Here is a 27,650-nt window from a genome sequence, read left to right as displayed (position 1 = left end):
AGGCAATGACTGCGCAACCTCAGAAAATCGAAAGAAAGTGCTAACGGCTTGATTTTATTTCGAATATACTGAAAAGCAAATGTACCGACATATGGACTGCCGAAGGCAGAGATGAGTGTAATGACACCCAAGAGACACCAAATGTGCTATAGAATTCAACTAAAACGTAAACGTAGGCGATATTGAAAAACTTAACAGCATATGGAGCTGTAAACTTTTGCTACCCAAAGTGGATGTACATATGTACATTAAGCTGGGTGGATTTGCATGGACGAAAGTTAACCCATATCGCGCTATCGATTTTTCGATAGGTTTTGGCTCAAGTTCCACTAAGCATACCCAAAAAAATAATTTTCGAGCCTGCAAAATTTGAGTTTTTTGGCTTTTTTTCTTTGATTTTTAAGGTTTTTTTCATGACCTACTTATGTATACCCTGTCCGACTCAAAATTGTCCGCTAAAAACTTTGGCGATAACAGTATTTTGAAAAAAAAAATATTTTTTGGGTTTTGAAGAGTGTTTTGGTGAAAAATTTTTTTTCACCATTTTTTTTTAAGGGTTTCTTCAGAAACGTGTAAAAGTGTTGCCGATGAAAACGAATTTGTCCGTAGTTCCTATCCCACTTAAAATTATGCGATAAAAACGTTGGCATTAAGTTTAAAAAAAAAAATTTTCTTTTTGGTTTTTGGGACTTGTTTTGGTCGAAATCGATTTTTTGCATTTTCAAGGCTCCAAATAATTTTTTATGTACTATATGTTTCCGTTAGACCCACCAATAAGTATACCAAAATGAACGAGCTAAGTTGAGTTAGCCATGTCCTTCTGTCCGTCCGTCCGTCTGTCCGTTTGTTTGAAAGCAAACTAGTCCCTCAATTTTTGAGATATCTTGATGAAATTTGGCAAGCAGGCATATTTTGATGGGGGATTTGACATTTGTCGGATTCGACCGGATCGGACCACTATAGCATATACCTCCCATACAATCGATTGTTCAATAAGAGGGTTTTCACCATTTCTGCCTCATTTTAACAGCTAACAACATCAAATTTTACCACAAGCTTACGTATTGGGCAAAGATTGTTGTCTGAAAAAATCATCAAGATCGCACATATTTATAATATATATCCCATACAACCGACTGTTCAGGTAAGAGGATTTTCATCATTTTGGTATACTTATTGGTGGGTCTAACGGAAACATATACATAAAAAATGATTTGCAGCCTTGAAAATGAAAAAAATTTCGACGAAAACAAGTCCCAAAAACCAAAAAAAATTTTTTTTTTAAACTGGTAATGTCAACGTTTTTATCGCATAATTTTAAGTGAGATAGGAACTATGAAACAAATTCGTTTTCATCGGCAACACTTTTGCACGTTTCTGAAGAAACCCTTAAAAAAAATTGCGAAAAAATTAATTTTTTCACCAAAACTCTCCACAAAACCCAAAAAATATAATTTTTTTTTTCAAAAAATTGTTATCGCCAAAGTTTTTAGCGGACAATTTTGAGTCGGGCAGGGTATACATGCAAATTTTAAAATCAAATAAAAATTTTTTAAGTAGGTTATGAAAAAACCATAAAAATCAAAGAAAAAAAGTCAAAAAACTCAAATTTTGCAGGCTCGAAAATTATTTTTTGGGTATGCTTAGTGGAACTTTTTTTCCTGAGCCCAAAACCTATCGAAAAATCGATGGCGCGATATAGGTTAATAAATCGACCCATCTTAATGTACATACATACACACTATAGATATAAGTTGTGCGAAAAGGGTTTGCTCTATAAATTCCTATTTCATGGACACCAAATTGATTGGTGAAGACATTTTAAGGAAATTAAATTTATAATATTTGTATAGTTTACTTGGCTATTACCCGTCGGAAATTCCGAGGGTACAGGCCGTTCTCCACCGAGTTTTTCCAGAGAAATGCAGCCTCTCTTCCCGCTATCTTTCGAAGCAGATCATCTTTATGTATTCCCTAGCCAATATAGCCACTATTATCTGATTAATTGAATTCTGTCCGCTTTCTTGCTGCTATCAAACAACGAATCAGAGCTTTCGAGCATTTTAAGTGACGTCACTGAAAGTCTTCGTCCATGTGGATATCTGAGCAGGCAATTGAAAAGTATAGTAGGCTCTATGCGAAAAGGTGAGGACGCCTTGACTCATGAAGTACTCTTATCGACACCCGCATTTGATAGCGGAGAAAGGGAAAGAGCCCCACCGAGTTGTGGGAGGCAAGTGGCAGAATATTTATTCCACTTTGGTACCTCCAATTTAAATAGTCATAACTCAATACAATAGCATCATAACCATCATCTTGGATAGTGATCTTTCTTAAACCATTTGTCACTGTCACCAAATAATAGTCCCCTTTTATCAAAACGCCATCTGTCTGTTTTGTAGTGACTCAAGTCAATTTTGATGTTATTTGTTTCTTTCTGAAAAGACGTCTCGCTTCTCCTTACAATTCACGGTAACCCTCAATCCGTTTCAAAGTTGGTCTTTGAACAGCATCCTTTCTTTTGGGAGTGGTTCGTACATAATTGAGTGACTTGTGCTCTGAGAGAGCAGGTATGAGAGCCAACATGCAAAGATATTGACAGTCTGTTTCGACTGCATCTTTAAGAACTCTGCCTTTCCTTGTGCTTTTGGCTGCACGCTTTTAGGTGCACAAAATCAGGCTCAGTTTCCAGCTGGAACGAAATGGAGGCCATAGTGCGGCCATCTTGAACACCGGAGCTATTCCGACCGTTTATCGCAACATTTTCGATCTGGTTGTTTCTTTTTCGATCGGGGAAACCATGTATATAGCTAGTGGATATCAGCCTCAATCCATAAGGTGAGGTTGTGTTATAAAAATTGAAATTATCAGCTGTGGTGCGAAATACTAGGTTGAACTGGCCGGTCAATAAAGACCTCACATAGACTGAATGTGCCCAGAGTGTTACCAGAATTTGTTTCACGACCAAACGGAAGAACCCCAATCAGGTGCCAGAACATATGTATGTTATAGAACAACGCCGTCCTCTTGGCAAATACTAGCAGTTTTCTAGGACCCAGATTAATTGCTGCCTCGATATCTGGCAACTCTGCCGCCCCTAATAGCTGGAGCCTTGACCTGGCGAGCACAGGACACGAAAACAGAATGTGCCAACCGTTTCTTCATGCAGCTCACACTTCCTGTACTTGTTGATACTGACGAGGCCTAAGGCATGTGACGCCAGAAGGCAGTGTCCAGCCAGTATGCCCATCGTGAGCCTTAAGTCTTCTCTCTTCGGAGCCAGTTTGTGAGTCTAATATCGTAGGCTTTGCATATGATCCTAGAAATTTTGCAGCCCGCGCTTTTGTCCACGCCTTTCCTGCTTGATGGATCATATGCAACTCCTGTCTCCTTTTGATTTCCCCCAAGATGATTGGGACGCCTCCTTTGCCAATTCACCGGCCTTTTCGTTACCTTCTATCCATTTATGAACGGGACTCAGTAAATATGTATGGTCCAGCCTAAGCGAAGTTTTTCCATTGCTTCTTTGCATTCTAGAACACTTGATGAAGTACTGTGAGAGATTATTGCCTTAATCGCAGCCTGATTATCAATATTTATATTGACGCGACTGCAGCTTAAGCACGTTTCCTCTAGAGTCTAGAATGTCTGCTGCTTTCTTCACTGGTATAATTTCCGCCTGAAAAACGCTGCTGTAATCTGGCAGCCTCTGGGATCTACTTATTTCTGGGTCGACACAGTAAGCAGCAGGCCCAGCCCCTTCCATTAATTTGGAACCATCCGTATACACGTGTATAGGTTGTTCTGCCATTTATATAATATCTCTTTCGAATCTCAAGCACGGGACCTCAGGCTGCCCTGAGGCCTTAAGCCTTGTTGCAGTTGTAACGCGATGTTTTTTGCCGTTAGGTCTGCAGGCGAGATATGGATAATAACATACAATGCTGCTGTCGGGTTGAAGAAAATAAGCACGACTCTTATATCTTGGCGGGGGCAGCACTCTATCTGCATTCTAGGCGCTCGTATAATACGTCTGTGCCCTCCATCGATGTACAAGTGAAGTGGTAAAGAATTTTGCCTTAATGTGACACATTTGTCCACAAGCAAAACAATAGTTTTAGGTAACGAATCCTTTCTCGCACCGAATACCAACACCGGGTTCCTGTATGACCACTCCAGATAATATCACATTTTTTTATGGTTTATTTCCCTGTTCCGTTTTTCGTGGCTCAAAGATGGCGATGATGTCAGCTTTTCAGCCCCAGCGGGTTAGGGGGCTTGAAATATACCCGCGGCAGGTATGCCTGTTGTAAGAGGCGACTGTGTAGCGCAACCCTTTCAAGAAGTGGCGAGCGCAATTTATAGCTTCTCCAATCCAATTATCAGCCTCACCTAACCGATACGACTCCTGTTTCCTTAGCAAGCGAGGCTTTGGTATTAAATCGTTCTCGAGATGGTAGGGTTTGTACCTCAATGGTGCTTCTTACTGTAACGTGCCGGATCTATATCCGTCAAAGGACCATCAACATCGATAATACTCCCCAAAACATTCGGGGAGTGTTTTTGACGCTACAACATCGACAAAATGTCAGCTTTTGCCTTCACCAGTACTTCAACCAGTTGGGGAAGCACCGTCCCCATTAAGAGACCGAACATTACATATGCATATCCACGCTTCGTATCACCACTTTCATTCATTAATTGGCGGTAAACCGATTGAGGTATTTTGGTCGTTTCGTAATAAGTCACTCCAGCCATCCCTGTTTCACGAAAGCTGACGCCAAGTGGCAAAGTATTTTGCCACCTGCCCCTCCCAATTCAGTTGAATGGTGCTTTTGAATGGCAGTGTCGATTGAAATACCGGCCGCATCGTCTTTGCCCATTCGCATAACTTGATTCAGCCAGGGAAATCAGAACAGGTATTACGAGCGACTTGTTGAGTGTGATTTTTGTTTTTCGAGAGAGGACTTTACTTTTCAGTAGCCTACTCAGTCCAAGTGGCAAGAATTATTATCCTTTTGTTGTTGTTGTTGTTGTAGCGATTAGTTACTCCCCGAAGGCTTTGGGGAGTGTTATCGATGTGATGGTCCTTTGTCGGATACAGATCCGATACGCTCCGGTAACACATCACCATTAAGGTGCTGGCCCGACCATCTCGGGAACGATTTATATGGCCACATTAAACCTTCAGGCCATCCCTCCCTCCCCACCCCCAAGTTCCATGAGGAGCTTGGGGTCGCCAGAGCCTCGTCTGTTAGTGAAACGGGATTCGCCGCTCGAAGGTGAGGTTGACAATTGGGTTGGAGAAGCTATATATTGCGCTACACAACCCCTTGAATCCCTATTATCCTTTTGATTTCTAAGCTCGCATTGCTTTCGTTGTTAATACTTGCTCCCACATAGACGAAATCCTTCACAGTCCGAAGTTTATATATGTCAACAGTGGCCTGACTGCCAAGGCGCCGATTCTTTTTTGGATGACCGGATGTTGGTAATTCGCCTTGTCCTCAGATCCACGTAACCTACTGAAAAAAGCTATGGAAGAACTGAATATTTTACCAGCCCATAGGTATGGCGGATGAATTAGAATTTGTTCATTTAAGCCGTGACTATGCCTGCGACATCGGGGTAGACTTTGCCCTTTTGAACTGTCCTGGGTATCTATAATCCATATACATATGTATGTAGGTAGGTATGTTTATACAAAAATAGAGTAAAAATCGCTCTCATCTTATAACCAAACTACCGAAATACTCCCAAACCCTCTCTTATTTCACAATCAGCCCCTTTAAGCAAAGAATGATGTAGACAAAATGAAATCTGCGATAATTAAAAATAGACAAAATACCAAAGCGCCACAACCTACCCCCCAACCAACAGCATATTAAACAAAAATCATAAGCAGGCATTTGAACATTTTTATTTTTAATATTGTTGGTAGGAACACATATAAATCAGTGTTGCCAGGTTAGCCTTTTCGGGGCTAGATTTAGCCTTTTTTTGCCTTTAGCCTCGAAATTTTGGGTTTAGCTTCGTGACTTTTTTCTAGCCTTTTTTACTCCGAATGTATTTTTAAAAATTTCTAAAATAAAATAATTTCAATAGTTCCTGTGAACACCTAATATCTAATAATATGAGTTCTCTACAAAAGATTAATTCTTTTTCTGCTGAAAATTCGTTGAACATTTCAAAGCCAGATGTATTTCCTTACTTTGAAAAAGAGAAGTACAGTTATTCTTCAAGTCAAATAGCATTAATAGAGCTGCAGTGGCGAAAACTTATAACTATACAATGGAAAAATGTACACTCCACCAAGGAATTTTGGTCGGAAGTCCGAAAACATAAAAATGCATTAAACGAACCACCTTTTTTAGAACTTGTCGAATTCATATTTAGTTTTTTACCAGTAACGCGGAGGTTGAAAGAATTTTTAGTGGCATGAAAATTCTGAAAACTAAATTAAGGAACAAACTAAAAATTAAAATGCTTAATGCGCTGCTTAATATTAGATGCTCGTTAAAACGCTTATCTAAATGTTGTAATGACTTTGAAAATACCGATGATCTCATATCTATGGTAAATAGCCAAACTTTATACGCAGACTTAAGCTCTTCTGATTTTTCAGACGGGGAATATTTTATATAAATAATAAGTTTGTAATTGGCGGCCACCGTGGTGTGATGGTAGCGTGCTCCGCCTACCACACCGTATGCACTGGGTTCACACCCCGGGCAAAGCAACATCAAAATTTTAGAAATAAGGTTTTTAAATTAGAAGACAATTTTTCTAAGCGGGGTCGCCCCTCGGCAGTGTTTGGCAAGCGCTCCGGGTGTATTTCTGCCATGAAAAGCTCTCAGTGAAAACCCATCTGCCTTGCAGATGCCGTTCGGAGTCGGCTTAAAACATGTAGGTCCCGTCCGGCCAATTTGTAGGGAAAATCAAGAGGAGCACGACGCAAATTGGAAGAGAAGCTCGGCCTTAGATCTCTTCGGAGGTTATCGCGCCTTACATTTATTTTTTTAAATTAGTTTGTAATATTTTTTTTTGTGTATATACACATATGCAATCATTTAAAGTAATTCCATGTGCTAGTCAAGGAAAATGTGCCTGATATGTTTTGAAACAAGAAGTTATGTTTAAGTTATGTTTATAAGTTTTTATTTACAAATGTGTAAACTAAAATATAAAAAAAAAATTTATGAATTAACCAAAAATATTTCTGGCCTTTTTTAGCTTCTTTTTTTTCTAAATTTAGCTTTTTCTGACCTTTTTTTTTTGCCAATCTAGCTTCTTGTTTTGTCATCACCTGGCAACCCTGCATATAATACTAGTCAGTGAATAGTTGGAACCTTGAAATATGACTGGTATGCTCATCGGTGTTTGCACTGAGGTCGTCTTATTTCCATACATATATATATATGTAAATAAATTTATTTGTATACATTTAAATTTTAACATTTTTGCATGAGTGTATGTACCAACAAAGGTTGGAATGTGCTGCATGTTCGTATATTTGCGTAGCCAAAGGGGGTGGATAAACGTAGAATTGCAAATTTATATCGACTCTTGGTTTGAGTGAACATAGATATATGCATATGTATATGGAAATACATATGTATGCATGTAGTTTCGTTGAATATGCAAAAATTCTCTCCACATTGTACTTACATTTCCATATATGAATGTATATACATATATATGTATATACATATATAGTAGGTATGAACTTAGATACTTTTACACGGCTTTATGTGCATGGCCTTACATAAATTGTTCGCTCACTAGGGTAGGCACCTTGTCATTGGTGTGAGGGCTTAGCCGATCTCCATAGCGCCCGACCATGAGGCGGAGCTGTTTAGAACTGGCATCTACGCCGGATCGCTTCATTGGAGGACGGCGGCATGTCGGTGACCAAGAACTGCCGGGCCTATTGGACGATTTGCAGCCAGGTGATAAATTCGGCTGTATTCGAACGGAGCCTTCCCGATGCCGGGCCACCTCGGGAAGTATTGATGGTCATACCACAGTAAGGGGCGCTGCTGTGGCTGACGTTGTCTTTAAATTATTTGTGGCTCCTTGGCGGTCACGCACAAAGGCGGCTTACGGTTGCTATTAATGGTCTATTAATACTCATGACTCTTGTGGCAGAGGGCGCCTCCAGTTTTTTCGGCTGTTTTTAAGAGCTACAATTCCCGATGTGCGAGCAGCAGCAATCCCGACCACCAGTCGCTACCACGCCTCCTGACCTTCACACAATATGCCAGCACAGAAGCCAAAGGACTGCTACTTCGAACTCATACCTTCCTCGACGTTACTTTCCTAGAAGTTCTAGGTGTAGCTCCGAACACTTTCAAATGGATGTTTTTGACGCGCTATGCTACTGAGCTACACTAGAAAAACATATTGAAATGTTAGGGAGTGACTATTCGGCCTAAGGATGCCGCCCTCGAAATCATAAGCAGTCTAAGTGGATGTCATTGCGTATCTCATGGGTGAAAATCACATAATCCTCGGTGCATCTACATAATTAAAATTTTGCAAGGACCCTGGATAAAATTTTCAAAATGTAGACCAAAGTTTGCAGACGTTTGTGTTCACAACATTGATTTCAATAGACTTCGTTAAATCAAAACGATATTTTAGAATGAAAGTCGACCGATTTGAAGTTGAAAGATGTTAACTGCTGTTTTCCCGCCTTATGATATAAGAACTCATTATGGATGACCACGTAGCTTCAGACTAGTTCGACTGTCCATTACATTGGGGGGGAATCAAAAAGTTTCATAAATTTTGTTTTATGTTTATAAAAACGTCGAATGTCTTGGGAACGCTTTTGCTTCTCCACTTTGAGTGTTCTTGCGAAGGACAAAGCCTCACCTGATAAATATATGTGCCTACGTATTCACATTTGTAAAAGGAGCCGTAAAGTGTAGGTGATATTTAAACTTGCTTGATAGGCTATAATCAATGTGATTCACTCCAAGGGACTAGTTTTGGGTAGGTTAAACGAGAAAATATAGTGACGCGTGCGAAAAACGACCAAAATTGGCGCCGTCGTCTATCGGCGGCGTATATCTCTAGTCTATAATACTATGTTCAAACAGAAGAATAAATTGAGGCAATTTCGATTTAAATTGAGTGGTGTTCAAACAACTTAATTTAGCTTACACAATAGTAATTTGATAGCTGGTAGGCTCATCCCTACAGCAACAACATATTTTGTTCAGACTGTCAAATTGTGCGTGTTGCTTTAGGCGAATGGAATAGAATGAAAATACAAAACTTTGAAATGTTGGTGTGTTGTAAGAAAATGTGTTCAATGTGTTGGTTTCATTTTGAGTTTGCCATTTTCTTTTGACAATCCCTCCTCCAGTGAAATAAAATCAGCTGATGAGATGAGCCCACCATATAGTTGAGCCATGCGTAACTGACGTTTAAATCTACTCAATAAACGCACCTTATAGCATTTCCAGTTTGAAAAAATTTATTACGCAATTTTTTTTTTAAATTGGCAACTTATTATTACAATTTATTATATGATAAATTGCTTATACTATGTTCAAACAGAAAAATAAATTGAGATAAATTCGCTTTAAATTGAGTGGGTTTCATACAACTCAATTTAGCTTACACAATAGTAATTTGATAGCTGGTTGGATCATCTCTCCAGAAACAGCATACCTTTGTTCAGACTGTCAAAATGTGCTTGTTGGTATTAGGTGAATGGAATGGAATGAAAACATAAAACTTTGAAATTTTTGTGTGTTGTAAGAAAATGTGTTCAATGTTTTGGTTTCATTTTAGTATGCCATCTTCTTTTGACAATCCCTACTCCAGTGAAATGAAAATAATCAAATGAGCTGATGGGATGAGCCTACCATATAGTTGAGCCATGCGTAATTGACGTTTGAATCTACTCAATAAACAAACTTTACAAGGTTGCATTTTCAGTTTGAAACAATTTATTCCACAATTTTTTTTTAATTGGCAATTTATTATTACAATTTATTATATGATAAATTGCATACTAAATTGCCCAAATGTTATAAATTGCCAATTTTGTATGTGTTTGTACATAGTATTAGCACAATAATGTAAATTATTGTTGTTATGAAAAGAAGAGGTTTTTCTTAATAAATTTTTTTCTCTAACGCATAAAGAATAATTTTAAAAGGGCCACGACAACTTTTATATAAAAGGTTTTCACAGGCGGATGTTATAAGTATCTATGCAAAATCAACTTAATATCAACGTTATATATTTCACCTCTAAAGAGTATTTACCTTTAACCTTTACCTTTGGAAACGACTAAGCATGTTCTCGCCTTCCAGTTGATGCACCTTTTAAAAATTCGGTAAACACGCAAAAAATGGGCGAAATGGGATAAAGAGGTTTGAAGTGAAAGTAGACGAATATAGGTAGTAAGCTATACCTTGTGTATAGTGTAATTATCGCAAGTAAATAAAAAAATAAAAAAATTTGGGAAATGAGCTTGGTGCCACATTTTTCAGCAATCATTCTTCTGGAAGCCAAAAGTGGAAGAAGAATTGACCCATCTTGAAAAATCTCAGTACCTACATTAATTTCCTTTAGGAAGAGGAATATTTCTCATAAAAGTGGGTTAAATCGATTGATAAACTCGCCAGTTTTAATAAAACTGAGGACAATTGAATTAACTATCATATGCTATCAGATGAATATATAATGTCTTACTTATTACGACTTAGGTATCTGAAAAGGAGAACTGGGCATAATAAAAACAGATTTTTCAGCTACAAAAGATTTGGATCCCTAAAAAATATATGTATATGCAAGTTTTATTTCAATATCCTTCCCTCACGAAGTACATTTGATAGATAGTTGTGTCGATAGAGAGTACAGTCGATCGAATTCGAGAAAACGTTCTCACCATAACAGCCCTTTTCAAAAAACTACAATTTGAGATAATCCTGTTCAAAGTTATTTCCAACTTTCGATACGCGTTCTGAGAAAGGGAGCCATAATTGACTGTAACTTGGGTTTTTCATTACAGAACGTCGGTAAAATTAAAGATTCGATGAAATGACTTTTTTTTTCATTTTTGTAACCCAACAAGCAGATATAACCCCTTTATCAATTTTTTTTTCAAAACAACATTTTTTATATATCAAACAACATGTTTCATTTTAATATATAAAAAACACTTGTCACAGGTTTGAGGTCAATGGACTCCTAAACTACTGAACCGATTTTGAATTTGTTTTGCACCCCGTGCGTAGTTTGATCTAACTTGAAATATAGGATAGGTTATATCTCAGTTTATAGTCGCAATATTATTTTATTGAAATTTTTTTTATTTGTTTATACGTAATATTAAAATGTTACGTATACGCAGTGGCACTCATATTCTCAGGTGGTTCGGATATACTTCCTTTTAATTGCTTGGTGTTTAATTAAACAACCTGCTTATCAATAAAAAATATTATAGCGAATGATATCAAGTATAGTACATCATCAGGCCCGCCAAGAGGGGGGAGGGGGTTTCTAAGGGGCCCGTGATTTAGAGGAACTATGACATTTTTTTTAATACAGGAGAGTCTTTAATTGTTCCATGTGGAATTTTTAAGCCGAATTTCAAAAGCAACGAAAATCTGCATTTCGTTTTAATATTATAGTGAAGTGTGAAAAATAAAAATCTATATATAAAAAGAAAGGCTAAAATGTGTGTTAGTTGGTGGCCGGTGTTTGAAGAGATGCGTCGGTCGATTTTGTTCAAACTTTCACACAAGTTGCGTAAACCTCACGCGGTGGTTACTACAGGTACAGGGTCTCGAGATATAGGCCAAAACGTGGGCCAGTGAATGCCTAGACAGTGTTTATACAATATGGATATCAAATGAAAGCTGTTGATGAGTGCTTTGGTACAGAGTAATATATTATCCAGATACGGACTGGGACTGGGATTAGGACTAGGACTGGGAATGAGACTCATAGTGGGACTGGGACTGGGACTCGGAGTGGGACTGGGACTGGGACTGGAATAAAATACATACCACCCTCTGGGATAGGCAATAAGGGATGCAGAAGAATGAGAAGGAATTGAGAGAAGAGAAAAGAGAGAAGGAGATTGAGTAAGAGATAGAATTAGACGAAGATGGAGATAGATGAAGCGAAAAAGATGGAGGGAGGAGTGAATAAAAGGATTAGGAAAAAGTGAAGAGGGGGGGGGGGGGCAGAGTCAGACGGAAATGTATGCAGATAGGCCAAATTTAGGACAGGACAACGTCTGCCGGGTCTTCTAGTATTATTATAATTTAGGTGTAGGTAATTACTGAAGAAAAAATTAAATGTTAAAAATCCAATAGTGGCCCGTTTAAAAAACGAGGCCATATAAACTTAGTTTACAGAATTTAGGAAGCCACTGTATATACAAACTCTGTAGTATAAGGTCGCAAACTCATAAAAAGTAGGTAAATTTCATACAAACCTACATATGTACATGCATAAGTACATACATACATAATTGTTTTTTACCAGCATTGGTACCGCTCTCAATTCCAGCAAACAAGCGCCACATACGATTGCTCTACCTATGGGGCCATCGTGCACGAAAAAAGACGAGAGCAACAGCAGCCGTTGGCAGCAACAAACCAGTTCGCACATCTTACATTCTCATCGCAGCATCAACAGCTTATTTACCGCAAATTTAAAAACAAGAAGAATCGCAGCAGCCACACATTCGAAACTAAATCAAAAACCGTAAATTCAACATGGGACTGGAGAATAAATTTGTTAAGAGGAAAAATGTTACTGAAAAAGACGCATACGCACAAAACCCAAGCAATAATTTTTCCATAAAAAATAGCAGCTGTTTACAACGATGTAGCAGTAAATAAAGAGGAATATAAATATATTGACTCTCTAACATTTATATATATACATGCATGCACACGTACATCTACTATATACAGATCCATATATAACAATACATTATGCATATTGAACATTCGTGCCAATGTAGAGCTCACCAATAAATAGTTAGCTCCGACGAGCATACTCGCATACATATTTCGGCAAGCTGAGCAAAAAGAGCGTTTGCTGATGAATTAACACTCAAAGTGCCCAACGTAACGAACATACCAACGGAGTACACACAACAAGCTATTGCATGCGTGGCTGGAGTCAAACTGAGTTGGGATGGTCGAATGGCTGCCTTGATACTGTCGCTGCTTATCACACTTGAGTGTGAGTGCGTTGCATTGACGCGTGTGAATGAGCGAGAGAGAGAGATTGTGGTGGTAATAGCGTTATGCCTTTCACTATAACTGAACGATATAAGGGGATGGGCAGAAAATAAATGAGTAGAGAAACGCTGCTGTCGCTTGAGAGTTCAAAAGTCCATGTGGATGTGTGTGTGCGACGAAGAAAAAACGAATAGCTTGCTGTAGCTGAGTGTAATTTGAGGATAGTTAACGAGTGGGCCCATTGCAAAGTATATGCATGAGCACAAGTACAATATATGAAGCTGTTGGGGGTATATAAGCGCTACTGGTGTGTATATAACATCGAGTGAGTTTTTGAAAGGTGCACGGTTATAACTTGTCGGAGCATTGAGATCATTTCGACGCGAAACGTTGAGTTGAACGGTTGTATTAGCAGCGGGTGCGGTTTATATTTAATTTAATTAGATTAAAAGAGATAATTAATGCAAAAATATAACTCAACCCTAATAAATATTAATTACAAGTGCTGTAAAAATAAAAAAAAAGCTAGAAGTAAGCATAAGAAAATGCATTTAAATAGAAAATAAAGTGAATGTATTTTACAATTGTTAAAAAAGAAAATTTAAATTCACACTGGCTAAACAAGTGAAAAAAAGAGAAGCAGACAAATGAAGCTGTTCATGTCTCATTGAGTACGCTTCGTGTACATATATGCATACAAACCTAGCGTATGTATGAATGTGTTGGGGTTAGTGCGTGAGTGCCTACATTAGCTTGTAGAGTGGATAGATATATACATATATTTTTTGAGTCGGTTTGTCACAGCGTCGCATTAGCGACGACCGCTACAAATGTACAAAGAAACGTAAGAAAAGCGTACATAAATAAATATATACGCATATACTATATAGAAACGCGTTTGGTAGTAGCACCCCTCGCACGCTTGCTTCTGGCGTTGGTAAACATTTCGGTATTTTTCAAAAAAGGCTGTCACGTTTTACGGCGGCAGGCAGCTACCTTTGACAACTTGTGTATGCTGAGCTGATTATCTGTGCATACTTAAATGTGTATGGGGGTTTAGTGTACGCGCGTAAAGAAAACGAAATAAGTGATAAAAGTGTGTGCAAAGCATAGAAGCAGAAAATAAATTCGAGAAGTTGGAAAAAATGCATTGCTGCTTATAAGATTCAGATTCAGTGTATGTGTGTCGGTGGCAAATACGAAAAACACCGAATGTTTTGAAACAGATGCATACATACAAATACACAAATTTATCTACTGGATATGTATATACGCAAGTGTATAATAAAATTTTAAAGCTCAGCGTTTCAAGCAATTTAACAAAATAATTACCACACGCACATACAAAACAAGCAAGGAAGTTGTGATAAAAGCTAGGCCAAGGTGTAATTAAGTGAAACAGAGAAATTGTTAATACTTAATAAAATATAATACAAAGGCTATAATAAAGAAAATATGATTGTAATGCAAATTAGTAAATACAGTGCACTACAAAGCGTAATAAATTATTGCGCCCGTTTTTGAATTACTTTTATATGGATTACTATAAACACGCTGCATCTACTAAAACCACATCCGCCTAATTTTCTTAGGATCACAGCAGCTGACATCAATCGTGTGTCATGTTCGCCAATCAGTGGTAGAAAACCATTATTGCTCTATACCAGGCGCCTAACCGGTGCATGAAAGGTAACAATTTTTATTCCTTTTGCCCTTTATATGTATGTATGTAGTCTATTTATTCATTTGAAACATGAAACTTGTGCACGATCAACTACTATCAAACTAACCACCACCATTTTTGCAATCTTATTTGCTTGGTAAACTTCTTGCCGGCCAAAATTTTACTTCAATTTCCAATTTCACTATCAGCAAAAATGTTTAGGTATGTACATCCATATGTACATATGCATGTGGTACTGATTCCCCCGTTTGCTTTTGAAATGTATTCATTAGCGTTTGTATTTTCGTTTCATATTTCGTCACATGCGTTGTACTACCCAGTAAACAATATTGTTTGAAATCAACTTCTGTCAAAATGTCCGATGTTAACTCTCATCCAAATCTGCATAGCGAATTTCTTGTTACCAAGGGGGTAAAGTCCGCAATAACCGTCGACTACTAAAACATGTCGTAAAATGTGTTAAAAGACGAAACGCAAAAAATTTCCGAAAACGGGAGTGGGAGCCTTAGTATTTTACGCAGAACACCTTTCTGCAAATTATCAAAATTACAACAACCACATGGAAATGTTAAAATTTTTTTGCAAATATCTCCAGACAAGAGTTAAAAATGTTCTCTTATTTCTCTTGCCGAGCTCAAGACGCGTCGTTTGACATCCCTCCCGATATCCAACGAGTATTAGTAGCCCATCGCTGTTCTAGACTTAAACTATCAGTTTGACAAAACACTTGTGTCTACATGACCTCAAGGGAATAGGTATCTTCAATTGGAATCAAATTTAATATTAAATAGATATCAAACATTATTCCTAATAACAAAATAGTTGTACATACCTAGCTCGATAGACACGAGTTAGCTTATTTCTTGATCATTCAGTAAGATGAATTCAAAAGCTTCGATAGTTTCGCAAAGTTGGCTCAAGTTCACATACAAATTTGGCATATGTACTAGTTCTGGAAATTTTTAATCATCAATCATTTTCTAAAACATAAAAACCATTGAAGTTTGTGTTCATTGTCATTTCTTTTTACTAAAAAACCTTACTTTAACTTTTATAGCGCGGTATTCAGACCATTTTTCTATTTTCGTTTTTATACTCAGTTGAGCAGAGCTCGTTGAAGATATCATTATGAAATTTGGCAGGAACGTTACTACTATTACTGTATATGTGCTAAATAAAAATTACAAAAATCGGATGAAGAGCACGCCCACTTTTTAAAACAAAATTTTAAAAGTCAAATTTTAACAAAAAATTTAATAACTTTACTGCATATAAGTAAATTATGTCATCATTCGACTCCAGTAATGATATGATGCAACAAAATACAAAAATAAAAGAAAATTTCAAAATGGGCGTGGCTCCGCCCATTTTCATTTAGTTTGTCTAGAATACTTTTATTGCCATAAGTCGAACAAAAATTTACCAATCCTTCTCAAATTTGGTAGGAGCATAGACTCTATGACGGTAACTGTTCTCTGTGAAAATGGGCGAAATCGGTGGAAGCCACGCCCAGTTTTTATACACAGTCCACCGTCTGTCCTTCCGCTCGGCCATTAACACAATAACTTGAGCAAAATCCGATATATCTTTACTAAACTTAGTCCCCATACTTATCTGAACTCACTTTATCTTGGTATAAAAAATGGCCGAAATCCGACTATAACCACGCCAACCTTTTCGCTATCGAAAACTAAGAAAAATGAAAAAAAAAAAAAATGACATAATTCTATACCAAATACGAAAAAAGGGATGACATGGTAATTTGATTGGTTTATTGACGCAAAATATAAATTTAGAAAATCTTTGTAAAATGGGTGTGACACCTACCATATTAAGTAGAAGAAAATGAAAAAGTTCTGCAGGGCGAAATCAAAAGCCCTTGTAATCTTTGCAGGAATACTGTTCGTGGTATTACATATATAAATAAATTAGCGGTACCCGACAGATGATGTTCTGGGTCACCCTGGTCCACATTTTGGTCGATATATCGAAAACGCCTTCACATATACAACTACCACCACTCCCTTTTAAAAGCCTCATTAGTACCTTTAATTATCATATAAACACATTATAGAATCACCCCTGGTCCACCTTTATGGCGTTATCTGGAAAAGTCGTCCACATATAGATCTAAGGCCCACTCCCTTTAAAATACTCATTAACACCATTCATTTCATACCCATATCGTACAAACACATTCTAGAGTACCCCTGGTCCACCTTTATGGCGATATCTCGCAAAGGCGTCCACCTATAGAACTAAGGCCTTTCATTTGATTCCCATATCGTAGGTAGAAACACATTCTAGAGTCATCCCTGGTCCACTTTTATGGCGATACCCCGAAATGGCGGCCACCTATAGAACTATGGCCCACACTCTTTTAAAATACTCTTTAATACCTTCCATTTGATACCCATGTCATACAAACACATTCCAGGATTACCCTAGGTTTATTTTCTTACATGGTGATATTCCCTTATTTTGTCTCCTAAGCTCTCAGCTGAGTATGTAATGTTCGGTTACACCCGAACTTAGCCTTCCTTACTTGTTATTATTAATCTTCTTTATAAAACAGCTTTCAAAATGGTTCTGTGCGCATTAATTAAAGCCCGCAACGATTTCTTAAGTATTTCTTTAAGGGTCCTTAAGAAATTTCATAAATAAAATTAATAAAATGTGAATAAAAATTTCTTGAGCGTTTTTTCGTGATCTGAATACCGCGTTTTTTTAGTTGTACAAAGATTATAAGACGCATTCTGAAAACTTGTTGGCGCTTATTTTTAAGCACGAGTTTATAGTCAAGTTAAATCGCAGAACTTCATGCTATCGAACAAAGTTGCAAGGTAAAACTCTAGTCAATTTACAGCTGGAGTTGAAACTCACACTGGAAAACCGGGCCTTCTACGATTAAACTAAAAGTTCGCTCGACCTGAGTTGAAATATGGCCTTGCCTTATTGTCTCTACCCACAGATTAGCTGTCAAAACGACTTGGAATTTTTCTTATTATTTGTAGTTATTTTTAGCAATCAAACTATATCAAACAACCTCTCTTAATAACTTAAAGAAAAAGTAAAAATTGCGTTTTTGATTCGAAAAATGCTAAATGTACGAAGTAATTTTCAACTAAAATCAAAACAGCTGTTACCAAAAAAAGACAATATCTATAAAACCAGTTTCCTTTTGATAACCAACCATCTTTTTTTTAGTTTTAAAAACCTCTTAAGCAATTTATTTTAACGTTCAGTTGTTCGATTGGCAATGTTTATTATTTTTAGGTTATTTTATATAAGAGCTATTCGGCCGGTTTAAGCGAAAAACGAAGTTTTCCTTAATTCTCCTCAGGGAGATCTGTTTTTATTCATAACAAAAATCAATATAAGGCAATAAACATTTTAACACGACATTAAGTATTTCACTTACAATACACTTAAGGCTCCATTACTGATACTTAGCATAGACTTGACTTGGCTTGCGAACTGTCACTTACAGTTCTGTTAAATGAACATTACTCAAAACTTAACTTGACTTAGAAGTCTGTTGAATTTTGATTTTCTATGTAAGTTCTAAGTGATGTTTACATTTTGAGATGCCATTTGTTTGTTTCCATTTCATTTTAACATTTTGTCATACAAATTGACATTTATTTAAAAATAAATTTCAACGCTGATTATGATGCCAGATTTTATGCGCCAAGTGGAGTATAATCGTGGCTAAATTGCCAAGTTTACGCCAAGTCAAGTCTATGCTAAGTATCAGTAATGGGGGCTTTAGGGCCTCGTTCTCTATTTCAAAACGAACGTTCGTTTTGCCTCAGAGACGAATCGTAAGTGTATTTGCACTATGTAAAACGATGGTAACATATCATTTGACAGTTGCTTTCGTTTTCCTGTTTCGACATATAGTAAGAAACGTAAAGACCGAACGAAAATGATAGGGAATACCATTGCTAGACGAAATCGTTTGGAGGCGAATCGTTCGTCTGAGCTATCGTTCGCAATACAGAATAAAGCCCTTAATTAAATTTACAAAATTTTGTCAAAGCTATATATTTTAACTTTCCTTTTTGACTTTCAATTGCGTTCCTTGTATTAAATAGACATTGGTTAATTTTTTGTAGTTCTATAAATAGAACAAAAGCAAAAATACAAGTTTCTTTAAAACCGGCACCAACAAAAAGCATAACTTTAACACATGATACAAAGTATGAACTTGCAAAGAATAAAATATGCAAGAAAGGCAATTGGAAGTTTAAAGCTACTAAGGCATGATATGGCTGAATGCGTTTGTCACTTCAACCATCGTAGGAGTGCGAGTTCAAATCCCACTCCCGGGAGAAAATGCTTTGAAGAGATTTAAAAGGTATAATCGAAACAGCTGTCGCCTTGTCCGTCCTGATGTCACGTTGTTTAAATTTTCCCAATTTATTAAATAAATTATAAATAAGTTTTATTTATTAATATACCGACATAATTTTTTTTTAGGATAAAGTGTATAATAATTTAATGAATTTGTATAAAATATTTTGAAAACCTTTTTGTTTATTACTTATTTTGCAGCTCAGGAATTTCGAAAGCAGTATTTATTCACCTTCAAATAAAACTAACAAAATATTAATGTATAAGATCCGACAGATTCCGGGATAATATCTAAAATTCGCAAAAATTGGCATCCCCAATAACGACCTAGGCACATACATACCTGATTAAATAATAATGCAGTGTATGATTGTACCTACATTTCAGAACTACATATATCTTCCTCAACTCGAGAAATAGCATTTTTTTTCGGCATAAAAAATACTCTTTTTTCCCTAATTGCATGAAATAGAAATGTCATTCTAAATATTTCTTGGACATTCACTTGGAGCTGAATACAGTTCAAGTTTTATATTTTGTTGTGCTTATTGGGTACAAACAGACACACATTTGTTGTTGTACACTGTTAATTTGTTCCCTCTGATATTCCATTATTTTTCAAATGAAGAAACAAACATGCATACATTCATTGATATTTGTATACCTTGCACATAATATGGGAACACATTCATACATATCTAAGTACGTACATGTATGTTTGCATGTATGTTAATACGTATTTAGGTTTGTGTCAAACTCCAATCGCTTTAATATTGTTGTGCTCTGCGTTTGTGTTTCGCTCGCTTTGCTTTAGTTTATTTCGCCTCTGTAACGGCTTTCCTAACTATGTACTTTGCCAGTCCTCTGTTTCTTCGTTTATATTTCATCGTTCCATGTGGCATATCGCATGAAAATAACAAACAGCGAACGAACAGAAGCAAAAGCAAGTAAGAGGCCATAGTGACGGTAATAGTAATGCCGGCCGACTTGACACAAACATAACAACAACTCTAGTAGTGTATTGAAAAATATAGGCAGCAGCTTGCGTTTTTTTACTTCATTTATACCCTCTATCGGTATGGCATACATACGGACAGATGAATATATGTATGTTTGTACTGCTGTATATGTACGTACATACGGCTAAGGAGCATTAACAAAGCCGGCACTTCGAGCATATTTTAATGCACAGTGGGTGCAAATGTAATATTGATTGCATAAAATTTCGAATGGAGGTTCGCGCATCATTTACGTAAATTTTTTTCTGTGCACTTCTATTTTACCCACATTGGACTTGTACCTACACATATTAATCGCATAACAATGACTTGTTTTGGTAAAATGGGCTAGAAATAGACCTCCACATATCAAATTTAGCAGAATCGAAAAAGATCCGTCGGTATGTCAGTCAGTGTGGACAGAAACTGAAGATATATTTACGAAACTTGGTGCAAGGGCTTATGTCGACTCAGAGTATATGTATAAGTAAGTATATAAAATGTGCATATTCGTACTATAACCACGCCTACTTTTTCGAAATCTAAAATTCCGCAGAATGGAAAAAATTGGATAATTCATTAACAAATAATGATACAGAGATGAAACATTACGGGTAAATTGGTTTTATAACGTTTGCTACAAATCTAGTGATAATTTGGAAAATATGAATGGCTGGCTCCGCCGATATCTTAAATTTTACAAGTGTAGGTACTATGTTTCCGATATTTCCGTTTCATAATAATAGTATATGTACATATGTATATATATTATTGCTAATGTAAAAGAGAAATCACCTGTTTCAGCTCATAAGACAAAATATTAATACAAAAAAATTATATACATATAAATAAAAAAAATTCGATGATAAGAGTTATTAGCCGTGTTTTTTTTTTACACGTAAACGTCTATACGCACTGCCGCTAGATGGGTCTCCTAAGCATTATCTAAGCGAGGATAGGCGTTTTTTTTTCACGCGCAAACGTAAACGTATACGCGTGTATAAAAAAACACGGCTATTATGTCTATTGAAATTTTGGAGGGACATTGCTCCTCATATATCATATAGACCAAATGAAACTTAGCAAACTACGATCATGCTCACTTAAAAAAAAATATTTAAAGGCCTAATTTTAACAACATTGGCAATATTTTTAAACGGTTTTATTTAGCTTGACTTGGCAGGCCGGCCGGCACGAATTTTGTAATTGAAATTTAAGTAACTTTCCGACAAGCTATAAGCTTCAAACTTGGAATATAGTTCAGAACCCGATGACAATGAGCATGGATCGAAATATTTCAAAAAATCGTATTTGTGGTCCGATTTGGCTCATATTTGGAACACATAATACATACATGAATAGAAAGCGACCTATGAAAAAAATTTTCCCCTAGGTGGCGCAATGATCGAGATATTAAAAAGTCGTATTAGTGGTCCGATTTGCCTCATATTTGCAACACACAATACATACATGAATAGAAACGTGGCGCCGAGTGGAGTAAAGTCTTTGGAAGGATTGCATTTTGAGGACTTAGATTGTAACAAGTTGTCAGGAAAGAGTCCTTGTAATAATGAGTCACTAAATGAACTAAATAGAATGAGAAATAAAAGGCAATTAAATGAAGACTAAAAACTTGAAATTAAAATAATTTAATAAAAATGTTTAAGTTAAACGGTTTTATTGAAAACAATACTTACATGAAGTAATAATAATACTAAAAACTAGGAAATAATTAGGTAGGTCCTAGCGTTGATCAGCGTTGGGCGCGTGAAATTTTTAAAAATGTGAGGCGAGGCATAACTTGATTAACGTTCAGTTGGTCTTACTTATGACTATCAATAGAACTTTGACGCGCCCAATGCTTTTATTTAATTTTCTGATTTACGCCCTAGATTTATGAGGAGTGTGATGACTAGTACCTAGGACCTACCTAATTATTTTCCAGCGTTAGTATTATTATTACTTAATGCAATTATTGTTTTCAATAAAACCGTAGATATAATTTACAATTTTTTGTTTGTTTTATTTTGGTGTGTGATTACATTATATTGAAATTCCCCTTCAGTAGTGATACGGTAGAGTTAAGTAGGTAGGAAAACTTAAAAAAAAATCAATTCTCGCCGGCCTCTTTACTTCTATTAATTTTATAAATCGTACAAAAAATCGTGGTCCTGTCCATTTAATTATGTTGATCATAGTCAGTCCAATCGTAAACATTGCCCCGAAATTTCGTTCTCACGGATTTTTTCCCGCGGAAACGTTCTTCCAACTCTTCTATCAGTGAGAACCATAACTGGGGAAGAGGAATTTGTAATTTTCGAAGTCAGCTGTTTTGCCAAATTACATTTTGTTGCGCATTCCTATATTTGTTTTGGTGCCACAGCAACATCAACAGAGACACATAACTAATCTGTTAAAGCCTTCTTTGTCTCCTTTTAAAATCCTTGGGAAATTTTTGGATGGCTTTGCATTAAATATACTAAGAGCAAAATAAACAATATAATGGTAGAATATTGATGTGTTTCAGGCACATCCTTGTGCAAATTACTGTTTTTCCGTAAAAAAAAAAAAAAACAATTTATTTTAACTAAGTATTTTGCTGCATTCCCTCTCCCTACTTTGTTCCCTTAGCTGGCTTCTCCTTTTTCGAACATTGTTCAGAATAAGAGAAAAGGGCGAATTAAAAAAATTCCCAATGATTTTTTTTATTCAGAATAAGAGGAATGGGAGATGGGAAAAACACGCAAGGTATTTTTTTTTAGAATCGAGCTGCTATAACTTGAGAAAAAATGGAGATATTTTTTCAAATTAAGTTCACGAGCTTATGTAGGTGTTAAAAATGGGCTTAGTCAGATTGTAACCACGCTCATATTTTCTATATCGGAAATTTCAAAAAACGGAAAAAACTTATTCATTATCGCATACCTATAAAGTTCAGCAATATTATATTTTGGGACCAATAAAAAATTACAAGTGGTATTTATGGATAAAATTTACAATAATAACAGCTATCGTGCAAGGTGTAATTTAACGGAATACTTGACTTAACCCGATCAGTCTAATGAAACTAACACACTGTGCAGGTTGTGTTTACCTCCAAGTGCTGGTTCCTTGTCCTGGTTCTTTCTTCGTTATTATTCTGCCTTGGCTTTTAGGTTTCTCACAACAAATTCGGGCTCACTGTTTGCATGTTGTACATTAATGTATACATATATGTATGAATGTGTGAAGTATGTACTTATGGGTTGTGAGATTATATGCTACATCAGTGTTGCCGTTGTACCTTCAATATTGATGCGTTTTTTTTGTGCTAATTTTCGAAAGAAAAGACAAAACCATTTAAGAAACTAAATTTTTTTTTTTTTTTTTGACAGTATTCTTCTAAATATATATTATTTTAGTAGGTAATTTAAAAAATGGGTGCACGCCCCGGGAAAAACAACATCAAAATTTTAGAAACAAGTTTTTTCAATAAGAAAAAAATTTTTCTAAGCGGGGTCACCCCTCGGCAGTGTTTGGCAAGCACTCCGAGTGTATTTCTGCCATTAAAAGCTCTCAGCGAAAACTCAACTGCCTTGCAGATTCCTTTCGGAATCGACATAAAACAAGTAGGTCCTGACCCGCCAATTTGTAGGAAAAATTAAAAGGAGCACAACGCAAATTGGAAGAGTAGCTCGACCTATAAATATCTTCGGAGATGATCGCACCTTACATTTATTTTTAATTTAAAAATTTAAGTGTTATATTTAATAAGTGTTGCATTATTTTACTTAATTTTTTTTCTGATATCACGGCAACACTGGCTATGTACATTTTTTTATTTTTACATCTGTTTATAGCTTCTCCTTCAAGGTTTTTTCTTAGATGTGTTCTTGGGTGTTTGGTACATTAACTTCACTGCTGACTGTTTTTGCAAGTTTCCTTTTATGCATACATCTTGCACTGTGTGTTTGTGTCTAGTTCGGAGATCGTCTCTCAGCGGGATGAGAAGTTTCTTTGTCACATGTTCTTGGTATAATTTATAATGTCATGGAATTTTATAAACATTTAGTACTACTCTATTCCCTGCTTATTATTTTTAATTTTATCTTTATAAATAATATTTTTTAATTCGTTTATATAGTTGGGTATTTGCATTTTTTTTCGAAACTGGGGGTTTCAGTCGTTTTGGAGTTTTTATTACACCTATTTGGTCAATTTCACTCCTACTGCGACTTTCCCATCCCGGAACAAAACGTTCAACTCTCTCCCTGAAACAACCTCAATCAGACCAATTCTAAATATTCTCGCGGAATTTTGTTCTCGCGGATTTTTTTATTCCCGCGGAAAAATTCCTCCAATTCTTTTCTCCTAGGGAGAAGAAAAATTGGGGAATAAGAATTTCGAATTTTCGAAGTCAGCTGTTTTGTCAATTGAAATTTCGTTGCGCATTTCTTATTTTGTTTAAAAAATTGAAAAGTTTAATTATTGTTGCGAATTTGTTTGAAATTAAGAAATAAGATATAAACAATGCACATTATTGCATTTCATGTGGTATTCAATGGAATGAGTAATGAATTGGTGCCACAGCAACATCAACAGAGGAGCATAAGAAGAAGACGGCGGGATAACACAAATCCGCCGGAGTTGCCTGCTTTCATTCTGCAAAGCAATTTTCTGGCGGCCACGTCGAGTTGAGTTCGCCTTTCGCCATATGCCAAAATCTAATTAAGCCTTAAAAAATCCTTGCGCAATTTCTGGATGGCTGCATCAAATATACAAAGAGCTCTTCCGTTGCTTATGATATACTTTTCGACTTAAAATAAAGAATATTGTGGTTGTTGTTGTATTAACAGTGAAAATATTGTGGTAGAATGTAAATACATATTTTAGCACAAATTTGTACAAATAAGTGTTCTTTCTTAAAATAACCAATTTCCTTTAACTATTTTGATGCATTCCCTTTAATTTAACTAGTGAAAAAACTCCTATGAAATGGCAGAGAAATCTCCCTCTCCCTCACATTCATAATACCTACTTTTCTCCCATAACCGGTTTCCGCTTTTTCGAACATTGTTCAGAATAGGAGGAAAGGTAGAAGTGAAAAAACTCACAAGGAATTTTTATTTAGAATACGAAGAATGGGAGAAGGGAAAAAACTCGCACGGAATTTTTGTTTAGAATCGGGCTGAATATGTATAATACCTAGGTCGTATTGGGTACCCATCCAAGGGCTACCTACATATATAAGATCATTATCTCTAGAGCAATTTTCTGCTTTTATTTGGAAAACGTTTGATGACAGATCTAACATCTTAGGGAAAAAAGCGTGGAAGGTCTTACAACACTAGACTAACAAAGTTACTCTTTTCATTGGAAAAAGAGGTTGTAGACATATGACTAATATTATGATTATACAGTGTTGGGTTATGGGTTATCATGTTTAAAGATAGAATGTCAAATCAACAAGTTACTATAAATAAAATAAATATTTTCGGTTACATTTGGAAGAATGCAAATCATTAGCCTCGAATTTGGGAGCGCTCCGCCCCAGTCTAATAGACATATTCCTTAAACCGTATTAAACCTTGTGCTAAACGTTTTTCAAATATCAAAAAAGTTTTCAAACTTTTTAAAATTTATTCTATATACATACATATCTCAATTCAAAAACTTACGAATACATCATTGTAACTCATTGAATTTTTAGTATCAATGTTACTTTAAAATCGCGGTGATTTTCCATAATTTTTTTTGTGAAAATTCAGCTGTTTTTTTTTACAGAAAACTCTAAGTTGATAGTTTTCGTTTGAAGTAAAAAAAAAAAACATTTTATTTTTTGAAAGCTTTCTTGAACTCTTGGGTCACTTGCAGAGCGACAAGTTGTCTTTTTAATTTGGAGTTATGTAGCTTCTCTTGAGGAGTTAGACTAATACAATTTTGACAAAATTTTAAATGAACTTCGAGTTAAAAAGTTAAAAAGACGAATCAATTTGGGAACACCGAAGATTGATATTTCAAAGTTTTAATGCAAAGAGGAAATATTTCAATTGTTTCATCCGTTTTGAATTTATAGCTGTGTAAACAAAAATTTTATGATAAGTGTTGTTTTTAGACTTTTTCAAAACCATCCTCGTACTTCAAGGAATTTTCTAAAAAACAATTAGCGAAATCGGTCCAATTGTTCTCGAGATTCGCAACAAATTTAGCGACTTAGTTTTATATTATAGAAATGTTCTAATTAAAACGAAACTTTATGAATGGTCAAAGGATACTACTACTGAGTAGAAAACCATTTTAATCAAAATTTTAAATTAAATAAATTTTTATTTTCCAAATTTTAAAAGAGAAGAGCAAAGTTTAGAAAGAAATTTATGATTGCTTTAACATTTCATTTCTGTATAAGAAAAAAAAATGTATTTAAAACAAATTTATAAATTCAGCTGGGTTAAAATTTAGAATTGAAACAAAAAAAAAAAAATACGCTTTCTACAAAAATGTTGGTGTAAAAGCTGCACTTTGCAGTTTTGTCTTACATATCCCCTAGAAGTTCTGGAAAACATGTTTCCAAGAACAGAATTTAAATTATAATTATAACAAAAAATAAGTAAGGAAGTCCAAGTTCGGGTGAAACCGAGCATTACATACCCAGCACCTGAAATGCTGTTGCTGTTTGTTTTGTGTGCTTAATAGTGGTACAAGGCTGCGCAATAGTATTACATATGGTTCTATTCTATTCTATTATTACCTGCATCTATGCACTTTTACAAAATCTTTTATATAAAAGAAGGCGATTTAACCGATTTAGTCCATTTTTACTGAAAATATTTCCTGTTAAAAGGCAAGCATGTGCACCAAATTTTTCGTCGGGTTATGGCTCCCGAAACATTGAAATTTGCTTAGACAAAAAAGGAGTGGTGCCACACCCATTTTCAAAAATGTTAGTGTTTTCCAATTTAATGTTATAATTCAATTTAAAAAGTAAAATTCTATTGATACAAAGCTATTTTTCGCTAAGATATAGCTTATTATTTTCGTCCACGACCCTTTTAAAAATCTTTTATATAAAAGTGGGCGTGGTCCTTAACCGATTTCGTTAATTTTTCTTCAAAGCATTCCTTATAGTAAAGGCAACATCTCTGCCAAATTTTGTTACGATAGGTTTAACGATTTTTGATTTATGATTAATAATATTTGTATTGTTAATAATTGATTTTATCACAAGTGGGCGGTGCAACGCCCATTTTAAAAAATGTTTTAAAATTTTTATCAAGAGTCTCAAGATCAGTCCACACGTCAAATTTCAACATTCTAGGTGTACTATTTAATAAATAATCAATTTTTTTGTGTTTTCCAAAATGTTATACATATAAAAAGTGGGCGTGGTTATCATCCGATTTCGCTCATTTT

The 27,650-nt window shown here is 35.7% G+C and overlaps 1 protein-coding gene across 1 annotated transcript in view; it reads left to right on the top strand.

Annotated features, from left to right (window-relative positions):
* The first annotated feature begins 13,618 nt into the window (after nt 1-13,618).
* Nucleotides 13,619-27,650, top strand: part of Psc (Posterior sex combs) — a 50,253-nt gene continuing 36,221 nt past the window's right edge. The window contains exon 1 of the mRNA XM_067774974.1: nt 13,619-14,912. The gene's annotated coding sequence lies outside the window, so the exon portion shown is untranslated. The remainder of the gene's footprint in view (nt 14,913-27,650) is intronic.

This window comes from Eurosta solidaginis, chromosome 3, assembly GCF_040869045.1.
Source record: "Eurosta solidaginis isolate ZX-2024a chromosome 3, ASM4086904v1, whole genome shotgun sequence".
NCBI lineage: Eukaryota > Metazoa > Arthropoda > Insecta > Diptera > Tephritidae > Eurosta > Eurosta solidaginis.
This window is presented reverse-complemented; position numbering and strand designations above follow the sequence as displayed.